General features: G+C 46.9%; 1 protein-coding gene across 2 annotated transcripts in view; it reads left to right on the forward strand.

Annotated features, from left to right (window-relative positions):
• RIPOR1 (RHO family interacting cell polarization regulator 1) overlaps positions 1–21,488 on the forward strand; it is a 39,460-nt gene that overhangs the window by 1,512 nt on the left and 16,460 nt on the right. Inside the window, exon 1 of one of the 2 annotated variants that reach the window (XM_081032527.1) lies at positions 10,449–10,533. The exons of the other annotated variant lie outside the window; for it this stretch is intronic. The gene's annotated coding sequence lies outside the window, so the exon portion shown is untranslated. Of the gene's footprint in view, positions 1–10,448; positions 10,534–21,488 lie in introns of those variants that run through there. 2 annotated transcript variants of the gene reach the window in all.

Below are 21,488 nucleotides of genomic sequence, written 5' to 3' on the forward strand. Positions count from 1 at the left end.
GCCCGCCCCAGAGGAGTGAGGGTTACTGTTCAAGCCTTTCCCTGGAACCTCAGCTTTTGGGTGCTCTACAAGAGGGTGCCCGTCTCCAATTGTGGGTGAGGTCTCCAGGAGTCAATCAAAGTTTAGGAACAAGAGAGGGTGCCCAGGACCCCCAAATTTCTGTAGGACAGGGACCTGGTTGGGGGGTGGACAGGCTGGAACCATTAGCAGTAATAAGGCAGGCAGCCCTGAGAGCTTAATTTAATTTGTGGCCCCGGAGATGCTCACTTAGACACTATATGGCTTGTTGTTTGCTTTGCTTCCAGGAACTTGGGTCAAGGGCATTAAAGGGGGTGATGGGCCAGTGGCCATAGTGGGGTGGGGGTGAAGTGTAGATCCAGACTCTGAGTGTTTTTTGGGGGAAAGGAAAGGGAGAAGGCTAACCTAGCCAAAACCAGGCCCTCTTTCTTCCATCCCTGGCCCTAACGCCCTTCCCCCTTCTCCCTCCAGGCTTCATTAAGACCCCCACCCCTTCTCCTGCCCCCAAACCCCTTTCTGCCTGGGGTTCCTGGAAGCCAAGGAAGCAGAACAGACTGTTCCCTGGGTGGGCAAACAGCCTCAAAATAAAAAGCTTTCAGGCCGCCTGCCTCATTAGTGCTAATGGCTGCTCCCTTCCTCCTCGTGTTGTCCGGTCTCTGCCCACGCTTGGTCTCATCAGCACAAGGCTGGGATGAGGGCTGCCCTTTTGTGGAGATGCTAGGACACACAGGATCCATGCCTTCCCTCACCACTTTGAAGGGCAATTTATCACATTTGCCCATCAGGAAAAGGGATGCAGGTGGAATCAGCCTCAAGGCGTCTATGTACAAACTAGGCTGGCCCAAGGCAGCAGGAGGAGAAAAGGGCTGTCTGTAGCCCAGGTTCACACAGGCTATTCTGGAGAAGTCCTCCCAGCAACGGGTGGAAGCCATAGGTTGTCATCTGGCAGCCTTTGACCTGGTGTCAGCACCAACAATTGGTGTTGGGGTGCAAGTTGCTTGGGGAGGAAGCACTCTGCAGAGGGTGGGCCTATGGCAGCTTCTTCCACAGATGGGCACTGATATCTGTTCTGGGATCAGGCTGGCGTTGGATTCACTTGTGGTTGGCTCAGGGAAACAGTGCTAGGAGCTCAGAGGGTCACGTACTATTGTTGGGAGGAGGAGGCTGGGGAACCAGCCTCTCTGAGGAGGTGGTTCCTGAACAATCCAGTAAAGAGCCAGTCCCCATTTCTCCCCCAGGAGTGGTGCTGGCTGTTTTGGTGACTCTGTGACAAAGCCAACCTGGTGTCAAGGCCTCCCTCACAAATGACATTGTCCTTTCTCTTCTAAAGGCTATAGCTGGGCCTAGTGGCCCACACAGGACTTCCTCTCCTCAGAGTGAAGGTATCAGGTACCAAGATGTGCCCCCATCCTGGGGAGGGCACTAGAAAGGGCAATACATCAAATATGCCTGAGACACATTCCCCAAATCCTCGTACCCTGGCCACATCCTTGGAGATTCCGGCTGAAGCGATGGTGATGGGGAGCAGGGACTGCGTGTGGCTTTGGCAAGAGTGCCTTGAGGTGGGGGCTCTGGGTACCTGGCGGGGCCTGGTCAGCACCCATGCTAAGGACAGCTTTTCCTATTCTGGGGCGGAGCCTTCTCCCACCCAGGCACTCAGTGCCTTTGCTCACCTACTGAGCAGTGGCTGTCTTCACCTGGGTGTGTATACACAGGTGTACCAGCCCCATGAACAGTGATGGACAGAAGCTGGGCACTCATGGGCAGCCCAGGTCCCTGGTCAGGTCCAATGGGGGAGACCGTTAAGAACACCAACCTTCAAAACACAGTGGGGTGATCAGAGAAATATAAACATTAGATATTTGATGACACTAAGGAATAAATTGTTAATGTTTAGTGGTGATAATGGTGGTGATGCTGTTTTTTAATGGACTCCTTTTTTAGAGAAACATAATGAAGTATTTACCGATAAAATGATAGGAAGTCTCGGATTTGCTTCGAAATAATCTGAGGTGGGGGGAGTAGTAGGAGGTGATATAGATGAAACAAAATTGTTCATGAGTTAGTAATTGTTGAAACTGGGTGGTGGGTATGTGGGATTCATTATCTTATCACTGCTGCTTTTGTGTATGTTAGAAATGTTCCATAATGAAAACTTAAAACAAAAGAAATTTTTAAAAATGTGGTGAGATAAGTGCTTTGGTACAAGAATGCCCCAGGGCCATGTGGGACCAGGATGGGTCCCTACCCCAGCTGAGGGAAGGGGCAGGAAGTTGGCTAGGGAAGGCTTCACAGGGGTGGAGACCTTTATTTAGTCCTGAAGCTTGAGTAAGAGTTGCAGAGATGCCCGGCAGGGGACAGTGTAAGTTTCCTGGACCCATAACCGGCACACGGTTTATCAAACTGCCTAATTATACAGCTCAACACTGGCACAGGCTCTGCCCCAAGCCTGACGGGCCCCAGACTGGTAAACAGCCAGTAGACTCTTTTCTGTCATCTGGGATCGGGGAGTCAGCTACCTCCAGAGTTGATTCAGTCCATGAGTCAGTCAGCAAGCTGGCTTCACATTGCCCAGCCTCCATGAGTGTGTGTACATAGGCTCAGACCTCATAGCAGCACTCATGCAACCCATAAACCTAAGTGGAGTCCAGAGGAGGAAATCAACATTTGTTTATGCCCTTTCCCACTCCACCCTCCTTCTGCCCTCCAGCAGGTGTCACCCACCTCCCACTCCACTGAACTCACCCAAAACATGGCCCACGGATTTCTTGTTATAGCTCTCTATATATCTATTTATATCTAGACACGTACGTGAATTTTCCATTGGCTTATCAAATTGTATTAGATTTTGCAAATAACCAATCTTTGGCTTAATTTATCAAATTTTGTTACACTTTTCTTTCATTTTCCATTTTCCGTGGGTTTGTCTGTCCTTACATTTGTCTTTCCTCCTGATGAACACAGTTGCCTACCTCCACTCGTCTGTACAAGGCCCCTCCTCTTTTAGAGCCCATTTCATCTGCTAGTGAGTACAAACACTGTGTGGGTGATTTCACTGGTCCGAAACTGGCCTGATGTTTCTAGGACAACGCTTGTTAGCAAAAGGACCTTCGGAAATGTGTGGCGTGTTCTGGGTGGAGAATTCAGGAGACCTGGGGGGATGCAGAGTCTGCTTCATGAGGCTGGGGACCCTGGCTTCAGGGAGGAGAAGGGGGAGAGTGTGGATGCTCTGTGCCAGAGCCGAAGTGTGAGGCCAGGGAGGGGTGCTTGAACCCCATCCCTTCTGCTCTTTTTCTTCCTGCAAAGTAAGGCCTCACCCCAAGGGCGCTTTTCCTGATTTGTCTGGGGGCAGGCAACAGAGCCATAAGCACCCACTGGCTCTCCCAATCCAGCTTCCTTTTGAAACCCAGGTCCCCACCCAGCACATTGCCCCTGCCCCTGTGGTTCATCTATAGGACTTCCGAAAGACAGAGGTTACCTGGAGCGGTGCGGCCCCCTCAGTCATGGGGGAGAGGGGCAGGATGGGTGGGGGTTACTTCGGGCTGGTGTTTTGAGCCCTCGGCTGGAAGGGGTCCCCCTGTGATCAAGAGCTCCTAGATGGAGAGTCAAGTTTGTTGCATGAATGACTGCAAATGCCAGCACGTGCCATTCTCCCATTCATTCAAGAATGATTTATTGAGGGCATGCCTCATGACTGTACTATGCCAAGGCATCGCGACTGAGGCTAGGTCAGAGGCCATGGTGACCTGAAACTGCTGATTCTGGGGCTAGCCAGACTTAGCGGGCTGGCCTCGTGCCAATGAAAGTGCAGGCTGGAATGAAGTCAGGAAGAGTGGGGCAAGGTGCAGGGCCAGCTAGTGGCAGATACCCCTTCCCCAGACTGCAAGGAGGCTCAGGCCCAGAGACACCCCTTGCCTTGGGCCTTGCCCTAATTCCCTCTCCCTCGCCCCTTTCAGTTCTAGAAATGGGCCTGTTATGGGGATCCCCAGGACAGCTGAGCTGTGGCTGGAGTGCTCAGGTGAAACTTCACAAAAGGCCATGATGACAAAGAAAAATAGACCCAGCCGATCCAACTCATAAGCTGTGTGCAGTCTGGATGCAAACTGGGAAAAGAACACTGCAACATGTATACTCAGAAAAAGGACTCATGCAGAATATATAAAGCATTCCATAATCATTAAGGGAAAAGGACTTGAACGGCCCCTTCACAAAAGAGGACTTCCAAGTGGCCAATGAGCACGTGGAAAGGTGTACAGCAACACTAGAGAAATTTAATCCATAGAGAAATGTGAATTAAAACCATAATGAGTTACTACTATACACTGACTAGATTGGCTAAAATTTAAAAAGTTGACAATATTAAGTGTGGGTGAGGATATGAACTAACTAGAACTGGTAAAAGGTAAATTGGAAAATGGTAGTTATTTACTATAACTACTACACTTGGCCTTTCACTGTTTGGTACAAACCCAAGAAAAATCAGTGCAGTGTCTACTAAAAGGCACGTATAGAATGTTCTCATCAACTTTATTCATAAGAAATAATAACTAGAAACAATTCAACTATCCATCAAATGGATAAATAATGGTATATTCATACAATTGGAAAATAAAAATAAAAGAATTCTGTGTAGCTTTACTAACAATTGTCACCCCAATGAATTTTAATTAAAAAATTTTTTAAAAAATGAACAACATGAATGAATCTCACAGACATAATATTAAATGAAAGATTCTAGCCACAACTATTGAAATATAGTATGATTTCATTGATATGACATTCCAAACCAGGCAAAAGTATGATGAATAGTAATAGAACTCTGAGTAGTGGTGAGCTCTGGGGCATCGTTTACTGAGAGAGGGGAATAAGGGAGACTTCTGCAGTACTGGACATGTTTTATACAGTAGTTGCCCCTTCTCCAAGGTTTCACTTTCTGAGGTTTCCGTTACCTCCAGTCAACCATGCTCCAAAAATATTAAATGGAAAAAAAATATTAAATGGAAAGTCCAGAAAGAAACAAATCATAAGTTTAAAATTGCCTGCTGTTCTGAGTAGCGTGATGAAATTTTGAGCCATCCGACTTCATTCTGCCCAGGATATGAATCATCCCTTTGTCCAGGGCAGCCATGCAGTAGAGTTCCTGCCCATTAGTTACTTAGTAGCCAGTTTAGTATGGCAGTAGTTGTGTTCAGGTTAACCCTTACTTTACTTAATAATGGCCCCAAAGCTCAAGAGTAGTGATGTTGGCAATTTGGAGAAGCTATAAAGTGCTTCCTTTAAATGAAAACGTGAGAAAGTGCAATATTTTGAAAGAGCGAACAAGAGAGACCACATTCATATAACTTTTATTACAGTTATAATTATTCTATTTTATTATTAGTTATTGTTAAACTTAATGTGCCTAATTTATAAATTAAACTTCATTATAGGTATGTATGGATAGGAAAAAAAACAGTCTGTATAGGATTTGGTACTATCCATGGTTTCAGGCATCTATTGGGGATCTTAGAACATATCCCTCACAAATAAGGAATAACTAACTACTGAATCTTGGTGTGGGTGGTGGTTATATGAGTTTCCTTTTCATTGTGGGTTCTTCCATAACTTGGACTTTGGCATGACTCTTACTTATACTTGAACTTCTCTTGTTGCACCTCTCCTCAACACAACCCTTGTACCATTTCCAAAGAGTTCTTCGGACCATAGACCAAAAATTACCCCTTTGAGGTGGTTGCAGTGGGTGTCAGGAGAAAAAGGATACTTCCTGTCTGGGTCTTTGGCTTTGAAAACAGTCGTTTCCCCAGCTTGCTGTCTTTATATGTACTTGTCTGTCTCTTGTGACACTTGTCCCCCCAGGGGACTTCCGTGTCTCTGGGGGTTGTTTTCAAGCTGTTGACTTCTGGGATTTGCAGATTTTGCAAAAATCTGGTACTAAAAAATGTGGTACTATTTTTTTGTCTATAGGTCATTTCTCCAGGAGAAAAGGCAATAATTTCTTAAAATCTATATGAATGTGAAGAAAAGTAGTGTTATTGGTTGTTGTTGTTTATAATGCATAATAAAAATAGTAAAAGGAAAAACAAAACAGAAGGTACCAGTGAGATGGTGTCAGTTGTAATAAACAGAAAGCTTGATTCAAACTGTCTTAAAATATAAAACTAATTTATTGGGTCATATAATTGAAAAATCCAGAAGTGGTTTCACATAAGGTTTCATACAGTGCCTCTTGATTTTATAAGGACTGGTGTGGCAAAAACAGCTGGTTGCCTATATCCTTATTACATCTTTACTGACCAATCAAAACAGCTCCATAATGACCAATCAGGACACACAATTCCAACCAATCAGAAGTGCTATTTGGACCAATCAAACAGTGCAGATTTGGATTTTTTATTTGCATAGAAATGGACCAATTAGGGACTGGGGTGCACCAGAGAGCATTTTTGGTTTTCTCTGGAGACTGTCTCCCTGGTTTGCAAACTGTTTGCCTGAATAAAGTTTCTTCTTTATTCACCCCAGACTGGGGACTCTTCTTGGCATTAGATTGGTGGCAGTGACCTTATTTTGACACCAGCAAATGTGCCACCCCATTTTGCTTTATTTCCCTCCAAGTTCCTGCCCTGATTGTGAATATAATGCCTAGAGCTGTAGCACCCAACTTGTGACCATGAGGGAACAGCCTTGAGGATAGAATAACTTGCAAGGATGGCAGACAAAGAAAGTACAATGCCTTCATGGTATTGTAAAGTAGTTGCACCAACCCCTGTCTGCCCACCTCCTGATATTGTATGGCCTGAGACAAATATGAAACAAATATTTGTTTAAGCTACAGTTAGGTTTTCTTTTTCTTGCAGCTAAATACATTCTCAACTGATCTCCAGTTTCTTTACATCTCTTGTCCACATTTTTTTGTGTGTGGTAAATGCTTCCTTCTGAGTCCCTTGTGGACCCAATTGGCTTCCAGCATCCTCGCTCACATCCTACAGGAAAGAGTCACCTTTGTTCCAGAATTCCCTGGTCTTGGTTCTGGAAATCCTGCTGGCATCTACTGCTGAAGGCTGTGGCTGGAGAACTCATGATGGGTTCCTTTGATTTGGGTGGGGCCCGATGGTCATCCCTTGACCTTAGCTGAGCCCTACAGGCCCTGAGTATCCCCAAGGTCAGCCTGCAACTTCCACAAAAGCGGTGACCTGCACCTTGCCCCTACTGTGGCCTTGGGGGTAGAGTGGGTCACCTTCTGCCAAAGTGAGGGCCAAAAGTTTGTCCTTGGGAGCTAAGTTTAGCTTTTGTGTTGTGCAGGTGTTGACTTTGGGCAAATTACCAGCTCAGAAAAAATGATTTTGGGTCTTGGATCTCATTCTTCCTCCAGCCTTGAATGTTACATGCTCAGGTGTTTTGCTGCTAGGCTAGCAGTCGGGCTGTATTTCAGCAGTTGAGAGGGTTTACACTTCAGAGGCATCTGGGTATTGTCACAGTCTTGTCTGAAGTCACATAGCTTGTAAGTGGTGAAGCCCAGAGACTCCAACTGAGGAGTCTAACACTCCAGTGACCTCCTTGCACCCCCACACAATAATAAGACACAATGACACTGGGGGTTATAAATATACTCTTTAAACACAGATTCACTTTGATTGTGTTATAAGCATGCAGGATTTCTTCAATTTCACAAACGAATATGCCTTCTCCCATTTTCCTTGAAGCACATAGCCCTTTGACCTCTCTTTTATTGTCACGTTTAAGAGAAACAGGTACAGAAAATTAGTTGTCTACTTCAACATTGACAGTGGTGTAGGAGTAACCCTAAAAGCCACAGACTCAATGTTGGGGAGGTGTTAAGAGGGTGTGCTTGGTTTGAAAAGGGGAAGCCATTGACACCACGTAGAGATGTAGGTTCAGTTGGTCCAGAGCTTCCAATTTTTCAAGAAAAGCCAGAAAACTGAATTTTTATATGCTTTAAATTTTGTTCAAAAAAAGTGCTATGCAGGTTGTCAGGTTCCCACTTCCAGTATAATGGGATACAATTTCTGTCTTTGAAGTGGTTCTAGCCTGAAGTGCTTTGAGAACAGAAGTGATTTATTGCTTTCCTGCAGTCTTGGTAGGCTTCCTGGAAGAGGAGGTATTTAAGAGGGGGGTGGTTCCTAAAGGTGGAGGGAGCTTCCCAAAAAGAGGAAGGTAGGGAATTACTTTCAGTAAAGCTTTTGCACAGTTGTCCACCACAGGAATGCTAATGGGCCCTGCAGTTTCCAGCCTCACAACCCCCTAACTCCTAGTGGCCCACACCCTCATCTTCCTGGTTCCAGGCTCCAGGGACTCAGCCCACTTCTGCCCTCCAATATCCTTCTTCCTGGGAATAAAAGAACAGCGGAAGAAGTCTCAGGAGTCCTCCCAAGTCCTCCTAGCCAACCTGGGATAGCAAAGGGTACCCCCAGCTCTTGGGGCCTTCCCCTTGGCCCTTGAAGTTGAGGCAGCAAAGAGGAGAGAGGAGGCCCTGAGGATTCCCCTTGAGTCAGAGTCATTCTCTCCAGTCTACGCCTAGTTTTCAGAAAGGCTAAACCAATCAGGGCCGCTGCCTGGATGCCACACTTGGGTGGGCAGGGTGTGGGAGGCTACACCTTGCCCCTGTCTTCTGAACTACATTATCATCCAATTTCAGCATCATACATAGCACAGCAACCTCATATTATGGCCTTCCTGATATGATGCAATAATCACCAATGTAGTATTCTTGCCAAAAATGTTTAACATGAATCTAATCTTGAGGAAGTAATCAGATAAATCCGGAATCTGATGCTATAAAACTGGCCTGAACTCAAAAACAAGAAAAAAAAAGACACAACCAAAAAGGCTAAGTGTGAGGCCGAGAATACTCTTCTATGTCAAAAGAAACTAAAGCGACATAACCAAATGCAATACATAAACCTTGCCTCCTGAGTTAAAATTTAAAGGCTAAGAAGACATTCTTGTGACAAGTGGGAATGATACTACTGTGTTTCCCTGGAAATAAGACCTACCCAGACCATCATCTCTAATGCATTTTTTGGAGCAAAACTTAATATAAGACCCCGTCTTATTTTAATATAATATAAGCCTGGGTATAATATAATATAATATAATATAATATAATATAATATAATATAATATAATATAATATAATACCAGCTCATATATAAGATGAGGTCTTACATTAATTTTCGCTCCAAAAGACGCATTAGAGTTGATGGTCCAGCTAGGTCTTATTTTCGTGGAAACACGATACTGAATTCCTGTCGATTTCCTTAGATGTGATAATGGTGCTATAATTAATGTAAAGCAGAGTTTCTCAACCTCAATACTTGACATTTGGGGCCAGATAATTCTGCAATTTTAGTCGCATTTCTGGCCTCTGCCCACTAGATGTCAGGAGCACCGCACCCTTTCCATTGCAACAAGCAACAAATGAGAAAATGTTTTAGAATTGGACAGTAATGATGGTTGCATCATGTCGTGAACATACTAAAAAACAAAGCAAAACAAAACATTGGACCATACACTTTAAAATGGTGAATTTTATGTTATGTGAACTTTTTCTCAGTAAAAAATGTAATTAGAAAATGTCTTCATTTGACATTGTCAAATGTCCCCTGGAGGACAAAATCACCTGCAACTGAGAAACACTGGTACAGAGTACACTGCTTCTGGGGGGTGCAGGCTGAAGGATTTGGGAGGGAAATGTCTTGTTTGTAACTTACTTTCAAAGAACAAATGTGGCAAAATGTTAACCATTGGTGAAGCCAGGTGTCAGGTGTGTGAGTTGTTTATTGTACTATTATGTCAGCTTTCAATAGATTTAATGATTTTCAAAACCAAAAGAAAAGACTTCGATTTCAAAATTTCTGTTTACAACATCTCAAGACAGGTGCCAATTGTGCAGCCTTCTTTCAGATGCAATTATCTTAAGTGCCTGTATTGGTTTAGTTGCTTGGGTCCTTCAGCCTTCAAGGGAGGTCTCTCTCTCTCTCTCTCTCTCTCTCTCTCTCTCTATCTCTCTCTCTTTTTCTCTCTCCCTCCCTCCCTCTCTCTCCCCTTCTCTCCTGTCCTGTCTCACTCCAAGAATGCCCTGAACATATCAGTCCCATGCTATCACTGACCTATGGAGAGAGGCATCCTACGGACCTTCATCCACCCAGACTGGGTGCAGATGATGAGCTATCTCAACTCCTTTGTAGTGAGTATTGTCCCCTGTGCTGGCTTTAAAACATGGTCACAAAATTCTGTAGCACTTGTCCCATGAAGAGCTGGGGTCTACATCCCCTCTCCTTGAATATGGACTCTGCAACTGCTTAACCAATAGAATGTGGTGGAAGTGACACTATCGGTTTCTGGATCCAGGCCTTAAAAAACTAGCATCTGCCATTTCCTATCTCTTTTAAGATACTTGCCCTTGAGACCCAGCCACCATACTGTGAGGAAGCCCAAGTCACCTATGGAGAGGCACATGTGGAGAGAAGCAGCACAGAGCACCAACTTGAAAGCCATGTGAGTGAGTCGTCTTGGAAGGAGGTCCTCCAGCCCCAGTTCATGCTGCGTGGAGCAGAGATGGATGAGCTGTCCCTGCTGAGTTATGCCCATTTTGCAGCTTCATGAGCAAATGACATGATTGCTGGTGTTTTAAGTCACCAGCTTTTGGAGTAATTTGTTTGTTGTGATAGATAACTGAGGCAAGCACCCCCCACCAAACTGGGGGCCCCAGCCTTGGAAGGCAGAAAGTGGGCCAGCTCTTTAACTCTGGATCTAGGACCCAGGTCAGCACTTATTCCTTCAACAAGTATTTACTGAGAGCCACCAAGTACTAGACACTATACCAGAGGCTGAGGAGTTAGCAGTGAATGAGATACACCCACCCTGCCTGGTGGGCACAACTCAGGCACAGAAATAGGACTGTAGTCTCAGCGTGAGAAAGGGGGAGGGAGAAGTGTCTTCCTGGGGGAGGTTATTTCTAAGCTGAGACCTGACTCAGGAAAAGGAGTTAGCCATGCAAAGAAGCAGGGAATTGACGGATGGAACACCATGTGCTAGTTCCACGTAAGGTGCCAGATTTGACAAAGAGAAAATGAAAATTTAACACCCAGTTAAATTTGAACTTCAGATAAACAGTGAATACTTTTTAAATATATACATCTGTCCCGTGCAATATTGGAGACATACTAAAAAGGTATTCATTATTTATCTGAAATTCAAGTTTAATTGAGAGTCCTGCATTTTATCTGGCAACCCTAGTTTTAGGGCATAAAAGAGAAAGAGAGATTCATGATTTCAAGGGACAGTTCCGGAAGCTGGATGTAGCACAGTGGCAAATGGGGCATGGCATGAGAGGTAAAGGTGAACAGGAGCAAGGCCATAAAAGGTCAGCTTGCCAAGGTCCATTTTGAACTTCACTTTGAAGCAGTGGGGAGCAATGGGAGGGTTTAGAGCAGGGGAGTGACACAATCATATTTGTGTTTCTGAATAATATTCTGGGCTACCATATGGGGGGAGGTGGAGAGCCTGTAGGCAGGGGAACCAAGGGAAGGAGCCCCTTGCCCTGCAATGCTCACACTGCTCTGTAACCACAAGGCCATGAGAATGTTGGTGGACTAATCCCCACTTAAAATTTTTCTTTTCTACAATATAAGTGTTTTATTGTATAAGCTTATATTGTAGCTCTAACCACTGCTTCCCTCTAACCACTGCTTCAGTATATCCCACAAGTTTTGATGTTTAGTTTTTATTGTCATTTCATTCAGAATAGTTTCTAATTTCCCTTGAAATGTCTCCTTTGACCTATGGATTCTTTAGATGTGTGTTATATAACTTCCAAATACATGAGATTTTTCTGTAAATCTCATTGTTATTCCATTGTGGTCAGAGAATATACTCTGTTCCTTCTTTAAATCTCATTAATATTGGTTGATGGATGAACGTATGGTCTATCGTGGTGAAGGTGCCACGTTTGCTGGAAAAGAAGGCGAGTGCTACAGCTGTTGAGTTTAGTGTCCTACAAATATCAGTTACATCAGGGTACTTGACAGTGTTCTTCTGATCAATGTATTCCCTCATGAGCTACGCACTCACGGGAGTGGAATGTAAAAATCTTCAGTGATTATCATAGATTAGTCTAGTGCTTCCCTTTTTTGTCAGTCCTTTTCTTCAACTATTTTGAAGCTCCATTACTAGACTATTATGAGTTCTCCACAAATGGATCCTTTATCCATGTGGATTTCCCTCTTTAGGTTGGGTAACACCCGTGCTTAAAATCTACCTTCTCTGATATTAATGAAGCTACTGTAGCTTTCTGATGCTCCCTCTTAGCTTGGTGTATCTTTATCCATCCATTTACTTTTCATTTCATTTATGTCTTTATATTTAAAGTGAGTGTAATTAGAGATAGCATAAATTGGGTCTTACATTTTTATTCATTTGAGAATCTCTGCCCTTTACCTGGCAGCTTAGTACATCTGATTATTACACAAATTATTGATGGTTGGTTCCCTTCTGTGATTTTACTATTTGCTTTCTGTTTTTCCCCTATTTTGGTGCCTCTGTTCTTGTTTAGGTTTTGAAGGAAGAATATAGTATTTTGGTATACTGTCCTGATCCATTTATCAGGTATATGGAACATTGCTGATTTTGATTTCTAGAACAAGAATAAACTCTGCTGCAGTTCAAGGCTGCAGTATGAGCAGTCCTGCCACTTGAGCCAAATGATTAGGCAGATCCCATCACAGAGAAAGATGCTGTGGGGAGCCTTGGGCAAGACCAAACAGGATAATCATAGGGAAGCCCACTGGGTCTGGTAAAGGCCCGGCCATCTGTATTAAAAAATTCTACAGCATTAGAAGAGTAATTCCTGACCTTGGTATTGATTGAGTTCATGATCATGGGTTATCGTGGCCATGTGGCTAGAGCTGCCCATCACAAAGTGGGTACTAGCAGATCCACAAAATCATTAGGTTGGCCAGGCCAAACTGCAAATTCATCGTTATTGAGATGTTGTATATCCCAGATCACGCTTGTAGACAGGTACAAATAGTATAAGAAACCTGTATAAACAGGTGGTTCAAACAGCAGTGTCACCTACTGCTGTTGCACTGATGCCTGTCATTCAGCTCACACCTATGTATTATGTGAGGTGTCCCGCAAGCTAATGGAAGGGGAGAAAGCCCAGGCTTGGTTTAAGGATGCTTTGTCTTGGTGTGAAGAAGACAAAGGAACTGCTGTTTGCTACAACCTCAGCTATGGGGGAATCTTCCCAATTGACAAAAGTTGGAGCAATGAACCTAGTTATTCAGAAATGAAAGCAGGGTCTGCTTCACAGGACCGAGAGCTGTGTAGTTACATAGAGCTCCCTGTTCAAAAGTGTCCCATAAGTTGTTTAGTGATCTGCTTTCTCATCTTTAAATTTATAATAATTTTGAACAAAGAGTTCTGCATTTTTATTTTGCACTGAGTCCCACAAATGTCCTGGGTAAAAAGTTCCAAAAACAAGTTTAAAAACTAGAGCAGAGTAGAGGACCTACAGGAGATAAAACTGCTTTGACTTGTATTTACCACGATAGCCGTGTGTGTGTGTGTGTGTGTGTGTGTGTGTGTGTGTGTGTACATCTGTGGTGCATATTAAGTCCTCAAAATTGATGGCTATTGTCACCATATGTTATTGATGATGATGACAATAATGATAATGAGTTATTGGACTCCTCCAGCATTGTTTTTCAAACTTCATTTAAAAGGCTAGTTAATTCACTATCCACAAGCCATCCTTCTGCTTTGTTTCACTGACCCATTTGCAGAGCATTTTTAATTCAACCAGTGCCTGTGACAATCCTGAGAAACTTAACGCAAATACACAGCTAGCCTTTCAAACACCCACTGAGATGTCACACACCATGATTCAGATGTTACCCCCATTCATCCAGATGCATCAACAGTCCCTAAAACCCCCAACCCAGTTGCCACAGGTTCTCTCAAAGTTCACATAGACACACACACTCAGCTCATCTGACTAGTTCGGGTGAGGTCTGCACAATTATCCTCCTGTTCAATGTGAAAACTTCCTGCCAGGGACAGCTGATATGAAGTCTGCTTATGTTCAGGCTGCAGACTCTATAATTTGCATTTGAAAATTTAAAAAGTTATTACAGATTAAAAAGTATAATTTCTGGGGGCTAGGAAGGATGAGAAGGCTTGGCATCTTAAAAGTGCATTAGGTATACTCCTATATTTTCTAGATTTCCAGGGAGAGCCAGAGGCTGTCATTTTGTGGAAGCTCAGCAAGGAAACAAAGGTGATTTTATGTCCTTGTGCAGTCTAGGGATTGGAGATCCTGGAAACTCTGTAAACACGCTGGGGTGAGCACGTGGGTGTACAAGGGTCTAGGTTGAATTAGGGCTGCCTGTGTCAAGGGGAAAACCAGCAATGCCAGGGTATCTCATGATACTAAAACAAATCTGGTTTTAGATAAGAAAAGCCAGGACCGGGAGGGAGTGGGGATGAAAGATGATGTCACCTGCTCCTCTCACGTTTCCTGCAAGCAATCACTGTGGAAAGGAGACTCCTGGCTCAGTACATGAGTCACTGGCTTTATAAGCCAAGAGAGATGGAAAGCAGATTCCAGGAAATAAGCAAGAAGCAATCTTGGGGAAAGTTCTCAGCTTTAGTGTGAAACTGTCAAGCCTCTTTGCTCTTGGGGGAACTCGAGGAGAAAAACAACAGTGAGAAAGACTAGAGAAATAGCAAGGAACCAGACAGAGCTCAAGTGAAAACCTGTGCCTTTGGGCAATGTGGGGTAACCAACTGAGATGGCACCGACTCCGAAAATTATCCAGGTTCCTTCAGAAAGGCAGAAAATATCCCAGTGTTCCCAGGTCTGCAGCCATTCATAATCCTGATATTTGAGCATCCCTCGAGTTCCTGTGGGGACTCTGGGCATGGAGTAGTGAGTGAGGTAACACAGTCCCTGGCCCTACAGAGCTCACAGCCATTGCGCATGTCATCACACTTTGCTAAGTGATAAAGAAGAAGGTGGGGGTGTTTGGGGGAAGAGGGTGAGGCCGCTGTGGGGATCCGGGAGGGCTTCTCGACACCTAAGGTAGGATTGTCCAGACACAAAGAAAGACAGGCTAAATCTTAGGCAGAGATCTGGCACAGAGAGAGCAAGGCTATTTGGAAGAAGTGAAAGGCGAGCAGTTTGGGGAACAGAGGCACAAGAAGACTGGATGGGTCCTTTCTCGTCTCCCATTTTGGGTTATTTGTTTGCTTAGCAAATTTGGGGAGGCACACCTAAATGTCAGGCAGCCTGCTTGGCATTTTCTGTTTATTTACAGAGCAATTCAATTCACCAGTGTTTACTGCGCTCCCTGAGCAAATGAGCTGGGCCCAGCCATGGAGTAGGCTGAGGGCACAAGCTAGAGCAAAGGCCCAGAGATGGGATCCCACATAGCAGTCTCAAGGGAGAGCCAGGAGTCCCTTGGGGCTGGAGTAGAGTGAGGGAGCTGAGGCCTGAATACCGAGCTGATCTTCAGACTTCAGTCCAGTGGGGAGCAGGATGAGTCCCAGGGAAATCCATGCCCTAAGAAGCTGAGGTTCGGTGGGGGAGGTCCCACCTCAGCACATTCTCTTCTGTGTGACGTTGGAGATAATTAACCCAGAGACCCTAACAGCTGCCACCATCACCTTTCAGGAATTCGGGCCCTCCCTGCATGACATCTAGGCCACACTCCCACTGCACAGCTTTGTGGGAGAAGGGAATCTCATTAAAGCCTTTCATCAGAATGCTGGCCTGGGCCCCTGCACACCAGTCCCCTTGCTGAGACAGCTTCTACCAGTACCCTGGGCTCTCAAGAGCCTGGACTGATGGCTGCCTTCCTCCCATGCCAAGAGCCTGCCAAGTCTCTGCCAGTCAAGCTCCTTCAGGCTCTCCAGGATCCTGACTCAGCTCACAATGGCATCTGGGGGAGCAGGTGAACCCTTGCAGGGAAGGTAAGAGTATTGGGTCCCATCCCAGTTTGGACACTGGTTCACTATGGTGACCCGCAGGCATGACCTTGCTTTCTCTGCACTCAATAACTTTTGAGATCCAGGACCTCTGAGGCTGGGAATCAGGCACAAGTGACTCAGCCTGGGTCTGGCCTTGGCGTGTGGAGCCCTGGACAGGAGCAGGTAGCACTTTCCGAAGGGGATGCAGACAAGGGTTGTGAGAGGAGAAGCATAGGGCATTGTGAGAGTAAAGAGGTTCCTTACCTAGCTCGGGGTCTAGGGAGGGTATCCCAGAGGAAGTAGTGTCTGAACTGAGACCTAAACAGTGGGCAGACGTTAGCCAAGTAAAGGAAAGAGGAAAAAGTTTGCACAGAACAGCCTGTGCAAAGACGTGGAGGCTTGGGAAAGCAGGGTGTATTCAGGGAAGAAGTGCAGTTTGGCTGGAGCTAGGACCTCTTGGGGAAGAACCGGCCAGAGATGAAGGGCCGGGGGGGGGGGGGGGGGATGAGAAGGGACAGAGTGTGATACACAGAGGCCACCCAGCTGCCTGTGGAGAATGGACCAGGCCGAGTGAAACTGAGGAGACTGAGGCCAGACAGAAGGTGCGGATGGTCCCCTGGCCAAGGGCGAGGTGGTGGGGCTGGGGAAGACGGGAAGACCTGGGGGCTACTGAGGTTTCAGGGGAAAGGCCACCCGGGCTAACACGAGGCCTTAGGCGGGAGGGGGGGCAGAGCAGTTCTTAGGAGAGGAGAGACGAGTTTGGGTTATCTTAAGCAGGGGGGAATGGAGTGAGAGACGGGGGCTTGAGACTCAGGCATCACTTTGGGGACACAAACAAGGACCTGGAAGTTGTCAGGATGGACTGGAGAAAAGTATTGAGGGTGAGGGAAGGCGCCTACCAAGGGGGATGAAGAGAGAGAGCCGGAGAAGCAGCTAGAATCCAAGAGGAGCGATCAGAGAAGCCGGAGAGAGTTTCAGAAGAGGAGGAGGATTACTCCCCTTCCAAAATTCCTGGAACAAGTTAAAAGGAGGGAAGGACTGAGAAGTGGAGCGTCAGGGAGCACTTATGAAGAGGCTTCGGACTGTGCAGGTTTTAATGGTGGTGGTGTGGTTCCCAGGGACCATGATCTGCCAGCAGGTCTGAGTGTGAGCAGGGCCGCTGCATAGGGCTGAACAGGTGGTGCACTGCACACTTCTGTGGCCAGCCATTAAGGGGAACACGGCTTGGGGCCAGGGGTCAGTCCCTGGAGTTTGGGCTGTTTTGGGAAGCCTTTGAGGGCAGTGTGAACGCTTCCCACACGGTGGCGCCAAAGACCAACGCTGCGCATCTTGGACTTGGATGGGGCCGCGCTGGGCTCAGTTTGGGGATCTTCTTCCCCAGGGTCATTGTCGCATGGGTGGAGGGTATTGCCAAATGCCCGTGACTAGGACCCTCCCCAGCACAACACCTTCCAAATTTCTGTCAGAACAGTTCTCTTAGCGATAGGAACTCAGAAATAAACAACACACCACACACGGCAGCTTTTGTCAGCCCCCTCCCTAAAGGGTCCCAGGGGAGCATCTCATCCCATGATCTGGGAGAGGCACGGACGTCCCTCCCACTTGTCCCTTAGGAGAAGGGAGTCAGGAAGGAAGGAAGGATGCCTAGCCCAGCCCTCAGGACACAGTCACCCCACTCCAGCACGCCCTGCTCACAGGTCCCCCTGGAGGCCAAAGCTGGATCAGCGGGGCCAATGACAGACACTGCCCAGCCTGGGGCAGAGTCCCCAGGGAAGTCACCTGTGGGGCCTGGCGACCCTGGAATAGAAACTTACACCTACCAGGTGCAGGGCCGCCCTGGAAAAGCCTCAATAAGTAATGGCCGTGTTGTCTTTGAAAATGATGACATGTTCATTGCAAACTATTGTGTAAGTAAATACAAAGAAGAAAATAAAACCAGGTGAAATTACAAGGCCCAGAGATGGTGGCCACTACTGGCACAAGGTCCTGACAGCTCTCAGGACCAATGGATACAGATTTGACCTGAGGAGACTCCCGCTACAGGAGAGCAGGCGGCTGCTCTGGTGCTTTCCCCACTCCTCCGTGTCTACTGTGATAAGCACCTTTCCCTCCTCAGAGATCTAAAACCCTCACTCCCTACCCTAGCTGACCTGACCCTGCGGCCTCTCAGACCTCCTTTCTCTACTCCAGCTCACGTGGCTGAAATACAGCAAGTTCACCTCCGAGCCATAGCCCCTGCTCTTCCCTTTACCCCTGCTGTCCTGTCTTTCTCTGGATCATTCGATGACTCTTTCCTTCTTGTCATTCAGGTCTCAGCTCCAATGTCACTGTCTCAAAGATGCCTTCCCTGACCACCCTGACTAAAGTAGCCCTCAGTCCCATCATTCCACATCACATCACCCTGATGTGTTCTCTCCACGTCTCCTCCTCTCTCTGAAGTCATCTTACCAGCAACTTGATTAGTATCTGTCTCCTTGGGCTGGAGTATAAACTCCTGAAGAGCAGAGACCCTGCCCGTCTTGCCTGCCTCTTTGTTGCCAGCATTCAGCACCTGGCAGGTGCAAGGTTCATGCCTGGCATCCATTTTAGAGGCCACAGAGCCTCTCAGGCATGCACAGACCTCCTTCAGCCCTCGATCGCCCACTGATGGTTACAAGGAATGTGTCATCCCTGTATCCCTGATTAAACAAGCCAGTTATCCAGAGGCACACATCTTTTCTTGCCTGTACAACTCTTTCTTTGGGATAAATTTCTTGAAGTGAAACTTCAGGGTGAAAGAGGAGTTTGCACTTGACATCCTGAAAAAACTACTCTGCCTGCCTAGGGAGCCCCAACAATTGCCATGCTAAGGGCCCTTTCCCTGCAAAGCCCTTCCTATCCAGCACACACACACACGTGCACACACAGACACTGTCATAATCACACACACTCAGGTGACACAGGAGGTGCAGAGACTCAGGGATGTCCCTGCCCTGATTAACAGTGAGCCCCCATGGGTAGGGTCTGGGTGGCTTCACCTCTGTCCCCCCACTTCTGTTACCCCCAGGGCTGAGCATACAGCAGGTTCCATGAATGCTTGCTGAATATCTGGTGAATGAATGAATACTGTACATTCTGTCTGAGGCATGTGGCCATTGGCACAGGAAGGGGCAGGCTGTATTCTATTCCCTCACAGGAGGCTGGGGTGTGGGGGTGAAGCTGCATACCAGAGAGTCGTAGCCACAGGGCCTGTGGGCTGGCGGTGAGGGAAACCTCCGTTTTTCTGGGGCTTGGGACTTGAACTGCATTACTTCCAAAAATAGAACTAGCTGTGCCATATGTGAGGACCCATGGTTCACTATGGTTCTCACCACCCTCTGCCATCTAATAGAGAAATTTTTCTCAGGCCAGAGCCCATCCTTTCAGGAATGTGAACTACTCGAGTTCAGAAATGGCAATGATTAGAACTCTGCCCCAGCTCCCAGGCCAGCACCAAGCAGAGCACATGCTCACAGAATGATGCCTGTCTCAGAGCCCAGCTGATTCGGGCTCAGTGAGCTGAGTGGGAGCTCAGATTCCACCCACAAGACCATGGAAAGGCCCTGCCTTTCCTGAGCTTCAAGTGGCTCTTCTGTGAAATGGGTTTCAGCGGTGTCCTTCCTTGCCTGGCTCACTGGTTGTTGGAGAGAGGCCTGCAGCACCCTAAGGCTCTCAGATGCTGTCCCTTCCTCAAGACCCCTGAGCAAGGGGAGTAAGCCAAGTGAAGCCTCAGGTGTCCCATCTGCTCACAGCAGCCCCATCCATGCCTGGCCCTGCTGGTCACAGGATGGGGAGCCAGGCCTGGTCACAGACAAGGACAATAAGACAGTAATGGGTGCTCAGAAAGAGAGTGGGGAGCCAAAAGACACAGGTTTCTTGGAGGAGGTGACATTTGAGCTGTTTTCCATATGGATAAGGGGGAGGACGATCCCAGGCAGAAGGGAGGCTGGGAGAAGAGGCAGAGGCTAGAGAGTGGGGACCATGTTTAAGGAGCCACAGGTAGATTGGGGTAGTGGAACCAGAGCAGCAATGGCTGACAGGATGGGTCGGAAATGAGGAGAGGTCATCACAGGCCAAATCTCCTGGCTCTTGCAGGCCCCTCTACAGAGTCTGGACTTATCCTGAGGACACTGGACAGCCAATATGAACTGATTTATAATTTAAAAGATCACTTCAGCTGTCAGATGGAGAACAACTGTAGGGGACAAAGGAGGAGGCAGAGAGCCCAGAAAAGATGATGGCCCAAGCCCCAGTACCAGTTGTGACAATACAAATACATGGCCAGACACAGGACAAAGTGACTAATTGATTATGAAGAGTGAAAGAATCATCCATGAAAACTGGGAATTTTCTGGAAGTGGAATTCCAGAATTCCAGACTGAAAATGAGTCCCTGGGACAGTGCCTTGGTGCACCACCACAATTAACTCTGACTCATCAGAGCCCTGAGCAATGGCACTGGGACAGCTCTAGGCCACTGCCACCCCGGGGCCAGCATGCTGCCCAGCCCTGAGTGCTTAGTAGGTGCTTGGGAAATTAATTAATAAACAATAGCGTACTCGTAGTGGAAGGTGAGGGGTGGGAAGGGAATGAATTTGAAACATATTAAGGAAGTAGAATCAACAGGATTAGGAAACTGAGGGAAGGTGGGGGGGTCGGAGAGGGGACATTAAGGATTCATGCATTTATTTATTCAACTCACTTATTCAACAAATATTTCTTGAACTCCCCACTATGAGCCAGGGACAGTGGTGATGAGGCCGTCCATGGCCCTTGCCCCCACAGAGCTTAGAGACCCACAGTGAGGTAGATTTAGGCACGTGAACACACATGGGCATGCATGCTGCCTGGTGGTGATGAGTGACACAAAGGCATGAGTCCACAGGACATGGGAACAGAGAGTAATAAGGAGTGGCTATGTTCAGAAAAGGTGGTCAGAGGATGCCTTGCTGAGAAGGTGACATTAGTGATGGGCAGGGACCAACGGGTACTAGTTTTGAGAGCTCTGGAGAGGCCCAGCCTCTGACTTAGGTGGGAGCCTAGGTGAACCATGGTGCTTTGCAGAGATAAAGACAAAGGAAGAAGAGTCCCTCTGGAGAAGGTCAGGGGCTCTGGAACAGGACAGGGCTCTGGGCACACAGGAAGGCTTGGGGTCAGCAGTGGATGGATGGAAGCCTTGGGACTGGATGATATCTTAGGATGGGGCGAATAAAGAGAAGAACCCAGCCCCTGTGAGCAATCCCCAGGCTGAAGGACTACAGAGAAACGAGTGCTGCCAAGGGAGGCAAAGAGAAGGGGCTGGAGAGGTAAGAGAGCTGGGAGACTGAGGTGTATGCTGGTAAGAACTGGTGAGGGAGAGAATGTCAGTGCCCTGAGGGCCTCTGCGCTCCCTCCACCAACCTCTTGGTTGTCATAACCAACCCTCAAGAGTATATTCAGGAAAGTCCCTCCAACCACTCCTGG

Source organism: Rhinolophus hipposideros (genome assembly GCF_964194185.1).
Source record: "Rhinolophus hipposideros genome assembly, chromosome: 21".
NCBI lineage: Eukaryota > Metazoa > Chordata > Mammalia > Chiroptera > Rhinolophidae > Rhinolophus > Rhinolophus hipposideros.